Below are 18,920 nucleotides of genomic sequence, written 5' to 3'. Positions count from 1 at the left end.
GAATCCAAACCAGTCCTCGGATAGTCGTTCTTCGATTGTTCCTTCTATTGGTTGTGCGATAATTTTGCACATTTTTATTTATGCATGGGAAAGCAAATTTAACGTTCATTATCCTTCGAATTTCCGTGCGCCTTTTCTTTACGGGATGGACACCAATATGTTTTTCTTGAGTATCTTGGTATTTTTCTAGACATGTACATTTCATGAATAAGATTAAATAGTTTCTTCTTTGTTGCTATTCCGAGATTCTTAATCACTTCCGTTGGTATTTGAGCTATTCCTGGGGCTTTGCCATATTGCATTTTCTTCAAAACAATGTCAAATTTGTACTGTAAAATTGATGGTTCTCATTCATTTACATCAACATCTCCATTTTCTAAATTTTCTTCCTTCTCTTTGTTAATCAATATTACAACGTACTTCTAAAGGATCACGCAGGTTATAAGCATAAACTACTATTTCTATTGAACTATGTTTATATTCTGAATGAATGGCAGATTGTGAGGAGAGTTCAATCTTATATATTTCTTTGTTCCACAAGTCATATTTCTTAGTAAAATATGCTTTCAAACTATCTTTAACAAATCTAATGTACCGTTCACTCAATTACTGAGATACGTGGAGCAACACCTGGAAGGAGGAACGATATTTACTAAGATGCGTGAAGACACCTGACATGTAAACATGTACATACCTCTGATTACCCAAAACTGGCAAATGTAAATTAATTATTCCCTTTGATTGGTCGAAAGCCTGTCCATGATATTTACGGAGAATTCTTAGAAATATTTATATATTTAGTTTATTTTATATATTTTAGTTTTCCTTATAGTTTTCCAATAAAATTAATTACAATAACTAATTTGTTGCACTTTTAATCTTCCATCAAACTTACAGTTAGATATGATACAGCAAATTATTGACCGGGACATATTCCCCCATCCCTCGCTCTATGTTGCTGACTTATGAGCTCGTCATCCAAACACGAGTCTCTTTCAATATGCGAATATTCTGCTGTTCTGGTAAAAGCAAACTATTTAGCATATCAACCACATCCTTCAAACTGCCATCGATGCTTTCATTCAACTGTATGATATCTGACGCATCCAACTTAACGCAAAGAATCCCTATCCATTATCCTTGTACCAGTAGGTAAAGCCAGTGGTGTCCATTGCAATCCATCCAATCTCAGTATTAACGTTCATCTTCTTGTTCATCTGGATTCTTTCGCAAACTCAATTCAAATTTGTCTATAATAAATTCATCAAGGTTGTCCCATACACTTTATAACTTCTACCACTGTTTTCCTTCTCCGTTTCTTCTTCTTTTTCAAAACTTTCAATCACACCTGGTAAGTACTTTGAAAAGTTCCAACTCTAGGTCTTGATCGTTGAGCATTTACTGTGATGTTTCATGGCTGTTGCATTTAAGGCAGGTACCACCATTGTTTGAATTTGTAGAAGTGTTCACACAAGAAACTTGCAAACCTTTTCCACATACCGTTTCTGATTATGATAGGAGATTAGATCAGTGATATCGGTACAAAACTTGACGCTTATGAGCCTTGAAATGAATCTTCTTTGGAACAGCAATGAAGAAATTTACCTTACTTTATTTTTCTCTCATAATTTCACAAACACAGTTCAGATCATGTTCAATACATGCGACATGATTAAGGTTGGGGTACATATCGTTTAGCTGTTGAAAAATCGAAACCATATAACGTGTTTCATCGGTTGCATCCAGTCTGACATTATCGTATTCTATGCCTACCGGCCACAGATCCTTCCATGAATCATTAAAGGATTGAATTACTGTGCAGGCATTTGTCTTCTTGAGTTGATACATTTTGAATGTCAGTTTCACCCACTCACTAGATAACGGAAACACATTCAGTACCTATCTTTGTAGCTTGTCAGTTATTTCCCCTAACATGAAACCCACTTCACGTTTCCCAAATACTTCTCTTTCATTTTTACGAAAACGTCTTCATAAATCGGCTTTACGTATTTTTTTCTCAGATGCTGTCGTCTGGTACTGATCTTTGCATATACTTTTCCAAAAACGATTTTAATGCAGAACTCTTTACTTTGTGGACTGGGATTGCTAATTGAATTAACGTTGTGCTAAGATGTATGTAACACACATCATATGATTGCTGTTCTTCAGATCCAGAAACTAAATCATTTATCAAAGTAGTTTGCCTTGGTTGTGAAGTGTGAATTTCAGCGTTCTTAACGTGTTTGCTGTACTTGATATTTTGCCATATTCTCATTGATGTTTCTTATCGACAGAAATATTTGCATCGCAAACACTTATACCATAACTTTAAATGCATTCCTTCTTAAATTCTGATGTAAGTGCACGCAACTTTGCCTTCTTGTTCTTTGGTATGCTATACTTTATTGAGAAGAGTAAGTTCTGTTTGAGACTGTTCCAGAATTTATTGAGCTGGCAACTGCAAAGATTTCAAGGTCCAAAGTGCGAAAGACGCACTTCACTGTTTGCTCCGTTATTTTTGCTATTATGTTGAATACGTTTGCGTCTAGATTTACGAAATATTATATGCAAATCAAAATAAAAGTAAGACTTAGTGTTCTGTCCATTTTTCAAAAGAAGAAAGAATTGGGAATAATAAAGCTGCTGAATGTTTAAAGAAGTAAAAATGGGAAAACTTTTATTAATCTAGAGAAAAATGTGCAAAAAAGTGCGTTCAATTCAGTTCGTTTTGCGCCTGAAAATACATAATTTGAATTCTTGTTGTTACAACAATTACATTTCTAGAAAAACTGTAGCATTTTAAAATCCAGTCTCTACTTATAATTGTGGTCAAATGGCATAATGTCCTGCAATTTAGGTAATTTTGGTATTATAAGTTTGATGAAATATCGTATGCCACATGATATCTATGGATCGTCTTCGATTCAGATCCCAAATAAAGGACGTAACTTTTTGTTGGGTACTATCTACGGCTAACAACACACTTTTTTAGCATTCACGGTTGTTTTTAACAATATATTCAACCGCGCTTGTCGCGCTTGTTTTGTAGGCACACCCACACGTCGTGTTATATTTCTGTGTTGTAGAGCCACGCTGCTCTTTATAGGACTGACCGAAATAATGTATTGGTTTCTTATAGTCTAGAATACCTATTTTCCTTACCTTTGTTGTTGCACCGATAAAAGGACCACTTTCCCTGATTTGTCGTTCGGTGTTAATCACCGCTGCTACCGTCTTCTTGGGAGGTCACTACTTCTTTCATATGCGTTATGGGGTAAGGAATTAAATTCTTGTGTCAGGTTTATTTATATAACACACTTATTCATTTATTGACCGTACTTATCACGTGTGTTTATTTATTAAGCTGAAGCAGCATATAGGAACTTGAGACTGTAATCGAATCGGACTTGAGATTGCAACTGACGTCGGAAGAAGTATTGAGATGATGTCACAGATTAATGATCAACGAATGTAATGAACGAAAACATATAAGAGAATTAGCTTTCAGAAGATTGTTGAAATGGAGGAATCAGCCACCATCAGGTAAAAGTGTGAGAAATTTTTTTACCACCTGATCTCAATTTTGAAGCAACTGACTGTACTGAATTGATACATTGGTCAACGTGTAAACTTTCATCACCACCAATATTGGCCCATGTAACAATAGCGAGTACTTTGTCATTTCTAAAGACAAAAGAACTACCAGAGTTTGACTACGTAAAATATTCATGTCACACGCAGTCCGTAGAAAGATGTGTTAAACTTGTAACAGAGGCTGCTACAAAAGTATGTAGCTGCTTGAACAGAGATGGTTTTATTCGGGCCACACTTTTGTCACGCACTATAATGCCAGATCTTATTAAGAAGTCTGATTTTAAAGGTATGCCCGAAATACAAAAGAAATAAATTTGAAACTTCTGCAATGGTACGGTGGTTGGGAAGAGTATGGGTGAAACTCGAAGTGCAGCCAACTCCTCGTTGTGAGTTTTGGGTCATTTCTAAGATCAGAAATGAGCGAAGAGCTGCACGCTCAGATCGAAAACATAGAAAATGATTCCTTTCGTAAAATTGTCGATTTTTAAGTTCGAATACACGAACTGAAGATACTATCCAATTTCTATTTTATTTTTTCCAAATATTCCCGCACGGTTGGGAAAAATATAACCACCATATTAAAACTATAACAACATAAACTATTTTATGTTCCAAAAAAGTACGATTTTGTACAATTTCAGGAGATTTTGACCTTAGAGCAAGAACTGAAGATATTACCCGATGTTGATTTTCTTTTCTTCTGTGTATTGTTACATACCTACTTGAGAATTAGCGCTCTATTACAACTATCAGAAGCAACCTGTGTTCTATACAGGGTGTTCCAAAAAGTATGATATTTGACAATTTGGTAAAACTTTAACCTGGATGCGCGAACTGAAGATATTACGCGATTTCAAAAATAAAGTACACTTACAAGTTTCGATCCATTGTCCCACTTTTCCGTACTATTAGAATTCGATTTGAATGAAATCGTTGTTTTCGACCCACCCTAGTAATCATGAAACCAAACCTAATCCTAGTAGTGACAATAACTTTGGTAATGCTTCTGTATCCGAACCTAACTTTGTCGGCAACTTGACACAATCTAGTTACAACAGAAATAATGCGATTTGTCAGAAACGCTGCGCAGATAGCAGGAACTATGGTAAGAACAATAAGGAACGTAGAACTATGAATGTAAATAACACGCAAGGCTGTATTTTGGTTTGCGACTTTCGATACTACCCAAACGAATGCATTGGTCATGTAACAACCTAATGTAGGGGCATCTAAAAGGACATATCAAATTGATTCTTAAATTGACCAAATGCCTTAATGTTATGTGTTTTCTTTGATATTTGTATAATCAATCACATTATTCGTATTCTATGTTATTGAAGTATATTTAAGAGCATCTTTGTAATGTTAGGGTATACATTGAATTTAGTAAGTTTTATTTTCTATAAGGAATTTGTTGGCCATGTAACTTAGATTGGAATTTCGATGTTCGAAAAGATCGTATTCAATTGATTTTACTTTCTCGGTTTATTGTATTTTACTTTATGTTATTTTATCATTGAATTTATATCTATAATAGTAATTTTTCAAGGAATGTTTACATATGTCTTAATGTTACGTGTTTTGCTGTGATTGCCGAAATGAAATATAAACTACATTATTCTTGTTATGACGCTAATAAGGCGTTAATTATTATGCTATGTCCTGATTATTATCGATATTTCATTCTCAATTTATATTTTGTTTAATTATATCTTATATTCGATCATGTTATGTTCAAAGAATGACTATATGAATATCACATACATCTTTTTCAAAACCTTCTTCATGATGCCCAAATAAATAATTATTAAATTGTAACAAAGCATGTTATGGCCCCGAAAAGGAATCAAACAACTCGTAAAAGCTTTTAATGAACCGAAAATGGACTTAGAAATCAAATAACTTATAAATGTAATTCCGAATGTGCCTTATCGTCGTTGAAATGTATAAGTAAATGAAAATGATGATAAACATTTAAAATATATGAATATGATAATAAATATGACAAGAATATTGTGATAAAAGTAAGTATATTATATGTATAGTTATAGGAATTTGTAATTTTTAAATATACGAAGTGCATTCGGAAACTCGAATAATTAACATGTATATGTAAACGGTCCAGAATTATTTTTCTTTTTATAAAAGTTAATGAGTAAAAAGAAAAGTCCGTCGGGCGACATTATTTACAACGGTACGTTGTATATTTTTATATTTTTGGGCAATAAGTATTTTATATATGTACTAAACCAGGTTATCTTGAAGAAGAAATTAGTTAAAAATAATCTGATTGCTAATAAATATAAAGATATTGAGGTGTCAAAAAAAATAATGTGATTGTCAATACGTGGTTGACAGGACAACCAGATATCAACATATAATAAACAAAATACAATTATGGCAAACGTAGCTTCGTCACGGACAACCAAATAAACAAGACATACAGAATATAAATAAAAATGGAATCAAATAGGAATGAAGTGTGTGTCATTTTGATGGCTGGATTTAATTTATAAAGAAACCAGTGTATATCGTCTTATATAAATAAAATAGTCCTTCTTATAGCTGATAGAAAAAAACGAACCGCCTTCTCTAGGAGTGGCACAAAATGAACTGTGAGTTTTTTTAGGGCTGATAAACCTGAAGCGTGATTTTTGTATCCTCGTCGCCAAAAGTGCCTTTACATCACCGTGACGGGTTTATGACCGCGGAGTACTCTAAGGGAGGGATCGTTGCATAAGAATTGGTGATTAATTTTGAAGGGTTTTTATTTTGACTAGGGAAATTACGTATGTATAGGGAATAAAGGCACAAATTCTTGCATCAGTGCACTGTAATTCTTGCATCAGTACACTGTCACTCTGAAAAGATTCGAATTCTCTGTTTTTCATTTTATTGCCTTTTATGTTAAGTTAAACATCACCACATCTGTGACTGTTAGTGTAGATAATCTTACTTTCTAAAATTGCCTCTGTAGCTTATTTGTCCAAACATTAATCGACAGACGTGATGTAAAGAGAAAAGAAAGAAAGAGATACAACATCTGTTAGATTTTTGTAATTCACTAAGGGACTATAGGGACCGACTGAGCTAATTACTGCTATTAGCGCTTTTTACTCTTCAGGAATTTACTACGACATGTTCGCAGGGCACTTTTCAAAGTCCTAAATCTGTGAATGAATTACTACATTCGCCTCACTGTAATTATTTGAGAATGGAAACTTATTATGCTGAACGTGAATATGTTTCGCTGTCGTAAAGCAACGGCCGTAATAAAGACAGAAGTATTTATTACATGTACAGAACAATATAATAAGTAACTAAGCAACATCATACTCACTAACACCCGCAGGATTTTTTTCCCAACAAGGTAGGGCAAAAGACCGATATAGAATTTTTCATTTTATTCCTATGTATAATAACTTAAAAGTCATAACATTTATCATTGATGTCATCTTTCGCCGCTGTAGCCTATTAGTCAGAACATTCATCTCCAGATGTCGAGAGAATAGAAAGAAAGAGATATGAACAATGGTGTAACTAATTTTACTGAACCCTGGATCGATCGATCATCGATATACTCATAATTCCCCAAGCCCACTGCCCCAGGTAGTTCAGCTGCTGCATTATATATATGGTTCCATGTCAGAAGGCCCAAACAAAAGGGCAAAGAGAACGACCCACGTCAAAACAACCGCGTCAAAAGGTCCGAGAACAAAAAGGGCCCTGCGTCAAACGGACCCAAGCCGAAATGGGTTCCATTTACAAAAGGGCCTGAGTCAATACGGCCCTATCTCAAAAGGGCCAGGGTCAAAAGGTCCAACGAACAAAAGGCCCGAATAAAAATGCCCCTCATAAAAGGAGCCCGGTCAAAAGGGTCCGACGACAAAATGACTGATGTCAAAAGCTCTGCGTCAAGCTGGCCCTTCTGAAAAAAAAACCTACAAAAGGACCTGAGTCAAAATGGCCCATTTCAGAAAGAGGCGCCGCTACAAAAGGGCCCGAGTCAAACGGCCCTGTGTCAAAGGGGCCCGAGTCAAAAGCGGCCGAAACAAAACGCCTCTGAGAAAAAGAGCCCGGGTCAAAAGGATCCCAGAACAAAATGACCCAAGTCAAAAGGCCCTGCGTGAAAGGGGCCCGGCACAAAAGAAGGCCCGCTACACAGGGCCAGAGGCAAAATGCCCCGCGTTAAAAGGGCCCGGCTCAAAATATCTCTGCAACAAAAGGGCACAAGTCAAAAATCCAGAATCAAAACGCACCTCATGAAAATGGCCCAAGTCAAAAGGTCTCCGCAAGAAAAGGGCCCAAAAATCGTTTGTTAAAACAAGGCAAAATTTTGGGATTTAGGTAGCATAATAAACACAACAATTAGAACGACTGTCTGCATTTTTGCGTTACGTTACTATACTCAGATTTTTTGAGAGGACAAGTAAAAGAGGAATTTTCGGGGAAGTTACATTGGTATAATAAATTACGAAAGCAATCCAGGAGAAGCTAACTGCGCAAATATACGATGGAATTACATTTACGGTGGAATTCATTAATGGCCTCAAAACAAAAATTCAAACAAAACACATCAAAGACTTTTTGTTTGTTATGCATATTTTGATTATTATTATTATTATTATTATTATTATTATTATTATTATTATTATTATTATTATTTTAATACTACTAATAATAAGAACGGTATCCCCAGGGCCGCTTTTCAATGGTTCTAAATGAAAACATGGGGTGAGTGACTTCATTCGATAGATCTTTAGAAACTAAAAAGCGATGTGGCAAAATATTTTTAATATCGTTCACCGTATTCAAAATAGCTGCCAAAATATGTTACCTGTATCAGATAAAAGTTCAGTAGCACTAATATGAAAACGGCAGAACATAAATGAACGAAACCAAGACTCAAATATGAAAGCCATGGGACAAATTGAATTTTGTCGCGGTGCCCTCAGGGCCGCCTTTGATGGGGGCCCAGGCCCAACTTAGAAATTTTAAATGAGAATATAGGTCACTTGATAACTCGTTCGATAGAGCTTCACACACTTAACAGCGTTGTGGCAAAAGATTGTTCATATCGATCACCGTTTTCAAAATGGCCGTCTGTATGAGATAAAACGGGTCTAGGTCAAAACCCCCACAGCCAAAACCCCCACACTCAAGAAATGTCAAAACGCCCACACAAACGGTCATAACCCCCACATAAATGGACAAATCTCCCAAATACACGAACGGTCATAACCCCCACACTCAAGAAATGTCAAAACGCCCACACGATCGGTCATAACTCTCACACAAATGGACAAATCTCCCAAACGCACGAACGGTCATAACCCCCACACTCAAGAAATGTCAAAACGCCCACACAAACGGTCATAACCCCCACACAAATGGACAAATCTCCCAAATACATGAACGGTCATAACCCCCACACTCAAGAAATGTCAAAACGCCCACACAAACGGTCATAACCCCCACACAAATGGACAAATCTCCCAAATACACGAACGGTCATAACCCCCACAATCAAGAAATGTCAAAACGCCCACAAAATTGGTCAAAACTCCCACACAAATGGACAAAACAGCCACACATAGCAACGGTCACAATCCCCACATAAATGGACAAAACCCCCACACAAATGGTCGAAACTCCCACATGCAGAAATTGTCACAACTGCCACACAAATGGACAAAACCCCCACACAATCGTACAAATCCCCCATAGTCTGAAATGATCGTGATTGCACGTCTTTGTTGCGGCTCTTTATGGCGCCCACTTTAGTGTTTTTGTCATTAGAAAACAGTGCAGGAAGAATAGCTGCAACATCAGTTTAAGTGGAATAAAAATGTTATTAAAAAGTACAAGGGCAAGACATGAAACCAGGATCATTTCAGATTGTGGGAGATTTGTCCGATTGTGTGGGGGTTTTGTCCATTTGTGTGGCAGTTGTGACAATTTCTGCATGTGGGGGTTTTGTCAATTTGTGTGGGGGTTTTGTCCATTTATGTGGGGATTGTGACCGTTGCTATGTGTGGCTGTTTTGTCCATTTGTGTGGGAGTTATGACCGTTGAAGGTTATGACCGATTACCAGTGTGGGGGGTTTGGCTGTGGGGGTTATGACCGTTCGTGTATTTGGGAGATTTGTCCATTTTTGTGGGGATTATGACCGATCGTGTGGGCGTTTTGACATTTCTTGAGTGTGGGGTTTTGGCTGTGGGGGTTATGACCGTTCGTGTATTTGGGAGATGTGTTCATTTGTGTGGGGGTTATGACCGTTTGTGTGGGCGTTTTGACATTTCTTGAGTGTGGGTGTTTTGGCTGTGGGGGTTTTGACCGGTTCCCGATAAAACGTCCAGTACCACTAATACGAAAACGGTTGAATATAATAACTGATGAACAGAAAAATCTCCTATCGGAAATCACAGAGGGTATTTATCATTCTCTGGCTCGAAAATGTTGCAACAGAAGAGACGATGATCAGAGTAAAAGTGCCATAATGCAAAGGAGGAAATCTAATTTCCGACAAATCATCGTTCGGCTGGTAAGTAGTGAAGGGGGACGGGAATTAACGGTGAAATTGCAAACAACAACCTTAGTTTTTGCAATTTGTATCTAAACAACAAAATTATCTGAATGTGTTGCTATGAGATATATATGTCTGTAATGGAAAAAAGAAATTAAAATTCTTATTAAATGGTGCCTTCCATTTTGATTGCAGGCAATAATTTGCGCAAAAAATGAATATACTGAAACGCAAAACCAATTTGTCGAATAATGCAATTTTAAAACAATGTTTACATACGTTGCTTTTCTCAAAAGTCGTCTGCAGAATATTGGTTCATTACAGTACCAGATACTTCTAGACCCAAGTGTTTCAGACAAACCATACCTATTGCAAGTAAATGTGGGGCTTCTCATTTGAAATTTTACCATTCACTCCCGTTTCATCCACTTTCGGAGGGAGAACGGAAAGATAATTTTCTAAGGATTAAATTTCCTCTTTAGCATTATCACTTACACTTTAATAATCTTTTCCTTCATTGGATTGTTCTCGAGCCATGGACTGATAAATACCCTCTGTCATTTCGTATAGGACTTTTATTCTGTTCATCCGCTAATATCTTCAACCGTTTTCATATTAATAGTACTGGACGTTTTATCTGATACAGTCAAGATGTCTTTGCGGCCATTTTGAAAACGGTGACCCATATGAACAATCTTTCCCCACAACGCTGTTTAGTGTATGCAGATCTACAGAACTAGGTATCACGTAACACATATTTTCGTTTAAAAAATCTAATTTGGGCCTGGGCCCCCATCAAAGGCGGCCCTGGGGGCACCGTGACAACATTATTCGATTTGCCCAATGGCGTTCGAATTTGAGTTTTGGTTTGGTTCATTTACGTTCTACCCTTTTCATATTAGTGCTACTGAACGTTTAACTGATACAGGTAACATATTTTGGCGGCCATTTTGAATACGGTGACGGATATGAAAAACCTTTCGCCACATCGTTTTTTTAGGTTTTAAAGATCTATCAAATGAAGTGTCACATACCCCATGTATCCGCTTAAAATTTTAAAGTTGGCTCCAAATCCCCTTGAACAGCGGTCCGGGGGCACCTCAACATCACCAATCGATTTACCCCATGTTATTTCCTATTTGAGTTTCTGTTCAGTTCATTTATGTTCAACCGTTCTTGGGATATTTCCGCGGAAAATTAAAAGGGACCACCCTATATATATATATATATATATATATATATATATATATATATATAGTAAATCCTGTCAACTTGGCCACCTACCTAAGTTGTCATCTGTCTATCTTGGAAGTTGGCCACATTGAAACAATTACCCTATGATGATAATGATAAATTTACCTAATATCTTGTCCACGCAAAATATCATTTTGTTATTTTTGTTAACTCTTTCGTATTGTCATATGCGAGGCAGATGTTCTCTATAAGTAACTGGAGACAAAATAGCATGGATTCCCACGATTTGTTCTTGGAGTTCAAAGGCCAGAACACTACACCGATAAAGGGCTGGTGAAGGAAGACATGATTAAGAAAAAAGCACGTACAGGAATTACGGAAATGATTGTACGTATTTGTTTACCCTATCGGTTTTGGTAAAATAATTAGCTATAGCCTATCTGCTCCTTTCATCAATGGGAAGTTTCAATAATCCCGGGAAATTCTCAAGGTTGAAGCTAAGAGTATCAATTGTAAACTATTGACACCTGACTTATTGTCAGAAGGTACCGGAGGTTTTGAAATATGAATTCCCTTAACATTTCTCAAAACATATTTTGCTCCGAGGAAAATACTTGTAGCTCATTAACAAGAAGTACTTAAATGATTAATCTATATACGTTATTTTAAAGTAGCTGTAGTGCAATTGCTTATTAACAAGCAAGTAATACTAGAGAGCCTATTCTAAAAATACACGAACCACTCTTATTTTCTGTAAGTTGGCCACTTTCCAGTAGGGCAACCAACGTTGGCCTACATGGACAAGTTTCACTATATATATATATATATATATATAGTATTTGTGAGGCGTATGTTTACTCTCTTCCATTAAGTATAAAATGTTACAATTAGTGAAATTTGGTGTAAATAATTTTTTCCGAATCATAGATTTCAGAATTGTATCACATTTGATACCCTCCTTAGGGAAAGTCATTTCTAAATACCTTAGAAATGAACTGTAAAGTAAACAAAAAGTACAAAAAAAAATAGAATAAGAAATCAAACACCTTACAACACCTTAATACTTAATACCAAATACCTTACAGCTTTGTAAATGAGCCCCATACCCTGCTCTTCATTTCGGCGAAAATATTAATAACTCTTTCTTTGAATTCAGGTATGCTACAAAGCTTTCACACCAAGTTCTTTATTGTAAGTGTCCGTAATTTAGAAAGTTTGTTGTGCTGTTCGTTAAATAAGTTACACTCTTTTCAGATCATTCATTGAATGTTTACGAAAAAATGGGAGTTGATGGAATGCTCAATACCATATTTAGAAGCTTTCTTGTTTCCTGATATATGCTTTGAGGTTCATTACTCAGAATATATTTCAAGTAGTCGGGAAAACAAATGTGCTTCTTGATATCGGAACATATGTTGATAAGTTCATTATTAAGCTGATCTGAGCAAAAATATTAGGAAATTTGGATATCAACTCATTCTGTTTGCCGTATGGAATAATTTGTTGATGCATACTAAATATTCTATAATTTATTGGCTCTACACTTACCAGAATTTTGTATTTTTTAAATCTTTCATCTGCACAATTATTGAGCGAAGAATCTAATATAAATAAAGCAGAGTTTGTTTGTGTGTCTATCTATTCATCTTTGTGGCTGTGTGCGAAAGGGGACCAGACGAGTGGATCGAGTTACCAAGTTTGGTCATGGGTACCTTGATTCAGGCCACAAACCAAGGCGAAACGTTTCGTTTTATCAGAATTCGAACGGGGAGGGCGTTTACCAGAACATGTAAAAGTACTTGTCACTTTCGCGAAAAACATAAAAGTGATAGAATTACCAATACATCTAAACTTTTCGTTCGGAGGTCTTCCTTTTATATTCTGATAGACACATAGTGACAATATATATATATATATATATATATATATATATATATATATATATATACTAATGTTCTTAATGGGTAGCTTATAACAATTTAACATTTTATAGAGGGAGTTCCAAAGAAAGTTCAGAATAAAAACAAATAAGAAGAAATAGCGTTCTGTTTCTGTCACTTACAAATCCATCTTAAAATTAATATAGACAGCCCTGTGAACATAGACAGAACAGCAAACGTCTTTTCATAGGTACTACTACACAGCGCAAGTCTTTGGACTTCACCTTCTTACGTGGCTGTTTCTATAGACCTACGCTTCTATAGGTTGATGCAAGTTAAAGGAGCAGTTCGATTTAAGAACATGTATCTTTTATATCTTCACAGGCCGTCTCGTTCAGCTTCTATAGGCACTTTTTTCTGATGAATCATAAATTATGACGTCATGCGTGGGCTACGCGAGGAACTCAATGTGAGTCACCAACCACTTCCTTGTAAGCATCTGATAAACCTTTAATAGTGCAGTGGATTTAACAGATTATGTTTTGTGTTTGTTAGCAGTCTTGCTTTGTGTTGAATTCTTGAAGGATGTTTTCGTAAGTTGTTTTTTTCCTACAGATTTTGTATAAAATCTGTAGAGAGCAGTACTTACGTAGTGTTGTGAAAAGCAGTGTTTCTTGTAGATATGTTTCTAGGGGGCACTATCTTCCGGAGCTTTGAGTGTGCCCTTTGGAGACCAAAATAATACGTTTATAATAGAATAAATATAATAGTACTGTCTGAAAGTCATGTGCCTCTGCGAATACTAAGTTTGTCTCCCCCGGAACATATGTTCTTAAAGAAACACTCGTGTGAAGCAGAAAACAAGTGTTAATATTGAGCGTGCTGTGTCCGCGAAGTGAAGTAGAAATGTCTAACACGTGCTGTATTTTCGGTTGTAATTCTCGTGCGATTAAAGCTGATGATATATAGTATATTTTTGTACGTTTCCAAGTCGTGAGAAATAACCAGATCGATATAAATTATAGCTCAAGAAAATCAATAGGAAAAAATGTGCCAAATAAAAACACTCATGTTCCAAACATATTGAGGAGTCCAACTTCGAACAGTCAGGTTTACCGAAAGAGAAGCTAATGTCAGTTTCGGAGCTACGATGGGGCCGGGGGCCCAAGGCACTCCTAGTTGTTTGAGTGACATAAATAATTTATTTAGATATTTTTGAAAGTTTACAGTAAACATTATATACCTATCATAGTATGAGTTCTGGCACCCCCCCAGTTTTTCCCTTCTACATCAGCCTCTGGCTAATGCTAGGAGAATTATTTACACACAAACTGAGAAAAAATGCTGTTCCATGTATATTATTGAAAGGTCTAGAATCAGAGCCATTGAACAAACACCGATCTATGTCCAATTACCAACATGAAAATATCGTACAAAACGCAATTGATGGTTGTAGTCAAGACGAATCATTAGAGGGTAATAGCGACGGTGTTACTCATGATTATGATGATACTGCTTGAGAAATAAGCTGTACAATGTGGATTAGAGAGTGAAATATACCAGCTTGTAGAAGGAATTAGTGACGATGACCCTATTCCTCAGGGCATTGATTCATCGTTTATTTTTTCTGTATCAAGTGACAATGATGATAAACGGGAATGAGAGTTGCCCCTCGGAGAGCGACGAGAATAAAATAAATTTTACCGTTTCGCATTCTGGGAACCTTTACAGATGTTATTTTATTTTTGCCTGATATGTCGCGCTCATGTATATATTTTCAAGCACAAAATTATAGGGCAAGCGTTAATAATTGCAACAAAACCTGAAAATGAACATACTTATGTTTGGGAATCGGGGAATGATTTTTTTAAATGTACTTATTGTAGGTGTTGTCACAATCTCGTCCGCCCTCTACTTACATGGTATTGGTTTCGAAATTTCAATTCATTTTGTGAAACGCTGAACTTATGTTTTGTACGACAAACTACATTTAATAATATTATAAAAACTTTTGTGAAGCCCATCATCACATATTATCATTTTCTTCATGCAAATGACATTTAAGTCATTGCAATCAGTTCTGGGAAAGGAAATCGCACTTTACAACGTGCCACCGCACCTCCCAAAACGAAATGCTTGGCACTGTGATGGAAGAATGATCTCGCTGCTTGAGCACGTATGACGCCATAACAATTTTTTTCCTCTGTTACCCGTTAACGGCTGAACGTATCGCGATCAAACAAACACCATTTCTTTTAGAATTTTCAACTCTACAAATGGTAATAAGTTGCGCAAAATGCATTTCTAAATCGAACTGCTCTTTTAAACAGATGAAGCAGTGGAATAATGTTCAAGGTTTCGCGAGACGTTTTGCCTTCTGCCTTTCATACGGAAGCATTAAAAAAGCTCAAAATAAATTATAGCATTTTATGTTCAGAATCTAAATTGTAAAATTTTAAGTAACTAATACTAATAATTATTTAGGCTTAATACATATACAATTCTAAAGGGTAGACGCTGTCTGCCCTATCTCCCATCAAGTCCCGCTACTGCGTTAAACTCAAAATCAAAACTCTACACATACCCTTTTCTATTTAAAAATATTGTTTGGAATATAATATGTGGAATTCAAGATGGTTGCTATGATGAATACTAAATCATTTAACGCAGTTTCTACACCAATGCCAAATTGTAACCTTTGTTTTTCCTCAGTCTATGCGTCTCTTTGCTACTGCCCTACCATGATTCATTTTTTCTATTAAATGCATTTGTCAAACATAGCACAGACTATCTCAGACACATGGTGGGTCAAAAATGAGTTCACATTGTCATTTGTGGGAATATTCAAGCCTAAGTTGACGTGAAAAACCATAACCTTTTATATTTAAAACATTATTGTGTGATATGCAATATGACGGAATTCGAGATGCCTTCCATGGTGACAACACTCCAATCAATACAGTTTTTGTAATAATACCATTTGTAAGATATATTTTTCCTCCGTCCGCGCATGTCGTTATTATTGTTCTGTCCCAATATCACCTCTCGATATATCAAAACTAATATAATTATTGTCAGACATATTATTAACAAATTTTGCAAAAATGAAGGACACAAAACAGTTAAAAATTCATATAAATTACTCACAAACTACTATCAAATTACTACTAAATCTAATGAAGCTACAAGATAATATAGAAACTTTCCTCAGGGTTTTCACTCAACCTGTAACTAACAATGTCTCTTTAAAGTATACAAATCCTAATCTCCTCTTTACAACTTCGACCAGTAACATACAATCGCGAGAGAAAGAAGATTAGTTGTCACACAAAATACGAGGTGATATGCCTCATACAGTTTGGGGAGATTTGCCGCGCCGAAGTTGTAACGTACCTAAAGCCTGTGGTTGTTTGATATCATTCTTGTTCAAATACAGATAATATAATGATGCATACAGACCATTCTAACTGACTATCTGACTTGGTATTGATTCTGAAGTAATCAAGTTTACTTTCCCCAAAACCAAGGCTACAAAGTTACAAATCTTAAAAAAAAAAAAAACTAAAATATTTATAAAAAATTTAAATCAGAGATTATCAACACTATTACTCAAAGATTACTTTGTATTAATACATAATAGGCATGCCTAGTTGGTCAAATTGAAGAAGCAAACACGTTGACTTATTACAATAGTTAAATTGACTTGTAAACTAGAATAATATAACAAAAATTCTTCCAATATTATTTAACATCAACAAAAACTAGTAACTATTTTAACAATAGAAGTTTGATTTACTATTATTCTAAATTTATTAATTAACAAATTTATTCTAATAGAATAATTGAGTTTCCTACTATTTTGGTTTTAATTAACATCAAAGCAAACAACTAATCGGTTTCAAAAGCTTGTCTAAAATAAGGCGGAATGAAAAGGTAAAATTCTCCAAGTCAATGTAATAGCTTTTAACCGCGACATTGAACTCATCTCTAAGCTATGCAAAAAGCTAGTTTATACGTAATAACGAATATGAAAATAATTAAAGCAAAATAAATTCGTAAATTAATAAAAAAATAAGAAAACCCTGAAAAGGTGTAAGCCACGAGCAAAAGATTTTAAAATTACAATCGACTGATCTGAATCAAATGAAATATCAGAATCACGAATATTAAATTACCCCAAACTTTGTATATTCAGTTTACTTTCCGATTTTACTAATTACTACTATCAGGATTTATAGTACTCACTACTTATCTGTTAACAGAAAGACAAGAAGTTGTATTAAATAATCTGGGTAAATTAAAGAATTAAAGAATCAGGTTCTATTAATTATAACAACTACTTATGTACTCACCTATTCATTGCTGTCACCATTCGTGGATTAGGCCTTAGTACATTCTTACAAGCAACGAAGTTCAATCCTGTGTTAATATCTTACTTCTAATAATAATAGGAAAGCAAACTCCAAAGCGCCTTAATTTAACCAAACAAAAAGACAGCAAAGAAAAAGTGTACGTTAGATCACTAACAAAGTCGTCGTTCCTACTTTCGACAATACAAGACTACAAACATCGCTGTTTTTCTTCTCCTTCTATTCCAAGTGTGTTGAGAAGGGATTCAACGCGGCAACTGCCTAACTTATCTCACGGCAGCTACTAAGTAAGCTAACCAGTAGCTTGCAAACAAACACGACGCACGTCACAACCGTGAAGGAACTTTTAACAAACTATTTTTTTTACTTTGTTCTTCACTTCTTTTTCTAAAAAGAAGTAAATCTTTCAAGAATTAAAACAAACTGGTATTCAAGATATTCAAAGAAATCTTTTAACTCAATTACAAAGTAATGATCATTTCTTTTGTACATATTTAAAAATAATATTATTTCCATTTTTCAGTCCATCACATACAGGGTGATACAAAAATAATGATGAAAAATTACTACGCTTCAAACTCATCATAGTAGTTTTCAGTTTGCACACACTGCACACTTGGCCTTGAAATCAAACATCGCGTTCTTAACACTATAATATTTCATGGTTCTGCTTAATTTTCGATTACCTTACAACGGATTGGGACTCCAACGGGCTTCCAGATTGCTTATTTATTAAATGCAATTAGTATTACCAGTTTATTTAATATATTGCTTGTCCACTTATTGAAATAATCTTCATCGTTGCGACCGGCTGCTGCTCCGACGGCTGGCAAAGACGAAAGACCAAGTGAAGACACGCAATAACACTGACGTAGAATATAGTTCTAAATCAGTGCAGAAAATTTCGGAAAATATAAAGAAAATGAAAATTAGTAAAAACTGTATCAAACCAGATTTTAGTAGAATATGGATATCTAATCAGGACAAGTGGGTCTACAATAACCTACAACATATTGGATTGGTGGACAAATACGGAAAATTCTACCCATTGGCAAACCTATGAATTACATAGAAATAAATATGTAAAATTTTCATAATCTTTCAAGTGAGATGCCCATACACTGAAATTTATGACAAAAATAGTATACAAATAAGGAATATAATTTTCTTAATTATTCTGAAAATTCTGGATATTTTTTTATTTGGAGGAAAGCGAAACGGATTCGATACATAAACCGAAAATTATGGAGTAAAAATTAGTAATCCATACTAAGGGAAAATTATTCAGATCCAAAAAAATACCACTTCAATTGTAACTCAAGCTTACCTGTTCTATTTCTGTACGCGCAATCTGG

At 35.3% G+C, this 18,920-nt stretch overlaps 1 protein-coding gene and 1 long non-coding RNA gene across 2 annotated transcripts in view; one reads left to right on the top strand and one right to left on the bottom strand.

The window, feature by feature from the left end:
• Positions 1 to 17,789, bottom strand: part of LOC145683417 (hemolymph lipopolysaccharide-binding protein-like) — a 708,489-nt gene extending 690,700 nt beyond the window's left edge. The window contains exon 1 of the mRNA XM_081754754.1: positions 17,548 to 17,789. The gene's annotated coding sequence lies outside the window, so the exon portion shown is untranslated. The remainder of the gene's footprint in view (positions 1 to 17,547) is intronic.
• The window catches only part of LOC145682969 (uncharacterized), a 220,979-nt gene that overhangs the window by 30,359 nt on the left and 171,700 nt on the right, over positions 1 to 18,920 (top strand). The gene's annotated exons all lie outside the window — the stretch shown is intronic.

Source organism: Thermobia domestica, chromosome 4, assembly GCF_964235325.1.
Source record: "Thermobia domestica chromosome 4, izTheDome1.hap1.1, whole genome shotgun sequence".
Classification (NCBI taxonomy): domain Eukaryota; kingdom Metazoa; phylum Arthropoda; class Insecta; order Zygentoma; family Lepismatidae; genus Thermobia; species Thermobia domestica.
This window is presented reverse-complemented; position numbering and strand designations above follow the sequence as displayed.